Source organism: Phoxinus phoxinus (genome assembly GCF_949152265.1).
Source record: "Phoxinus phoxinus genome assembly, chromosome: 3".
Lineage (NCBI taxonomy): Eukaryota > Metazoa > Chordata > Actinopteri > Cypriniformes > Leuciscidae > Phoxinus > Phoxinus phoxinus.
In genome coordinates, this window is record NC_136878.1 from 47,076,028 (window position 1) to 47,078,527 (window position 2,500).

Here is a 2,500-nt window from a genome sequence, read left to right on the forward strand (position 1 = left end):
TTTTCCAGTTTTCTGTAGTTCACAGTCACTAACAAACACACACACGAGGCCGTCCTCTCTGACCACACACACACACACACACACGAGCCGTCTTGAGCTTTTCCCACTGTCGTCCTCTCTGACCACACACACACACACACACACACACACACACGCACACAAACACACACACACAAACACACACACACACACACGAGCCGTCTTGAGCTTTTCCCACTGTCATCCTCTCTGACCACACACACACACACACACACACACACTCACACACACATTATGACTTTGCTTCATTATCGACAAACTGTTAGTGAACTCAATTGAGACGGTTTCATAATTACAGTTATTGAGCAGACCTGAGCTACTGCAGAAATGCTGCCTCTTACTCAGTGTGTGTGTGTGTGTGTGTGTGTGTGTGTGTCTTGTTTCCAGTCCAAATATCTCAAAATTCTTGAATCAAGATGCATTCACTAGATGAGGAAAATGCCATACGATATTATGTCTTGTTTTCTGGGGAAATAAATCAAAATGAAGTGATTTGTTGCTTAAAAAAAGCAAAATGATCTGCCAATGGGGTGAGAAAAATAATCTTGTTTCTGTTTGAATATTCTTCTTCTGACCCCAGATCATGTTGCTTGTTTTAAGCAACTTTAACTTCCCCCAGAAAACAGGACATAATATCTTATGGCATTTTGACTCACTGAACAAGGCAAACGCACGTCTGCGGGGTAATGCCACTGTTGTCAGAACATTGGATCGGTTTGATTACTGTGATTGAAGCGTTATGGGAATAACAGTGAGGATTGAGGAAACATTATAAATCTGCTGAGCGATGAGCCGATCTGCTTCCAGTGAGGAGCAAACTCTCGACACACACTGAACCAGACACTGTCGTAATCACTCAAACACACTGTACATCTGGAGAGCTTCTAACATCTGATCCCTCCAATCTCCGTGAACTATAGACCCGAATTTGGTTGCATGTCGTTTTTGCCAAAATAACTTGCGAGATGTTTTATATTCCATCATGTAAGCACAGTCAACAGTGATTACAAAGAGTTTGGTTTCATTTTTTCACTCTTTTTATTTCTTTGTTATCTAAATGATGACTAGTCTATTCTTGGCTGAATAATGTTAAATGTCCAATGACAGCCCAAACTGTGCCTTGTGTTAGCCTAGACGTCTGGGCTGTGATTGGACGGTTATTTGATGTCTTTTAAACTAAGACATCGAGCATCAACAACCAACCGAAGTCAGGAAAACCTTCTTTCGGAATGTTCTCTGAAGTTTTGTTTTTAAGTCTGCGAACATTCCATTTTGCATTCAACATTACAGAATCGTTACATTTCAATGTTCTCTGAACATTCCGAATCAAGTTGTTACATTTAAAAAGCGTCCAACCAAACCGTTTCAGAAACTAAATGCTCCATGGATTATGTATGAGTAACGTTTTAATGTTTAAAAGATCACTACTTTGCTAGAACATTCCCTGTTATCTGAGTAATGAATGACCAGCACTAAACCCCAGCAGAGTCTGGAGAACAGCAGATCCTCAAACACTCTAGACCGACTCACGACTCCATCCTACATCCACAGATGAGACCCTGGATCTCCGAACCAGTCACGAGTCACACAGTTCTGATGTAAACAAACCAGAGATGTGACCCTGGACCACAAACCCAGTCTGGAGCCGCACGGGTATATCTGTGGCAATAGCAACTATACATTGTGTGGGTCAAAATTATCCATTTTTCTTTTATGCCAAAAATCATGAGGATATTAAGATCATGTTCCATGGAGATATTTAGTAAATGTCCTACCGTAAATATATAAAACATGTATTTTTGTGAGTGAATGCAGCACAATCGTGAACATAAATGCACAACTTTAAAGGAGATTTTCTCAATGTTTACATTTTTTTGCTCCTCAGATTCCAGATTTTCAATAGTTGTGTCTCGACCAAATATTGTCCTATCCTAACACACCACACATCAATGGAGAGATTATTTATGCAGCTTTATATGATGTATACATCTCAATTTCAGAAAATGGACCCATGTGACTGGTTTTGTGGGTCACATATGAACATCTGGAGCGCCTCACAGCTCAATACACACGTTACAGAAGACACTATTAGATGTTTCAACATCTGACTCGATCCGCATAGAAACTCCAGCGTGATCTTTATGACTTCATTCAGACATCTCTCGCTGTACACACACTTTTCACAGCACAGTTCCTCTTTCTGAAGGATCTCTGCACTTTCATTTTTAACACATTGCCATCGCATGTACTAATATGTCAGTACAGATTACGGTTACACTTTATTTTAAGGTGTCATTGTTACAGTGTAATTATATTTTTAAGTAATATTACGTACTTACTTTAGGGTTAGGGTTTGGTTGAGGGTTAGTTGCATGTAATTATGCATAATTTACTGTTATTGCTATGGTAAGTACATGTAACATGTAGACCCCAGATTGTGTGTGTTGAACTGAAACACACT

The 2,500-nt window shown here is 39.7% G+C and overlaps 1 protein-coding gene across 3 annotated transcripts in view; it reads right to left on the reverse strand.

The window, feature by feature from the left end:
* eng (endoglin) overlaps nucleotides 1-2,500 on the reverse strand; it is a 62,668-nt gene that overhangs the window by 59,377 nt on the left and 791 nt on the right. The gene's annotated exons all lie outside the window — the stretch shown is intronic.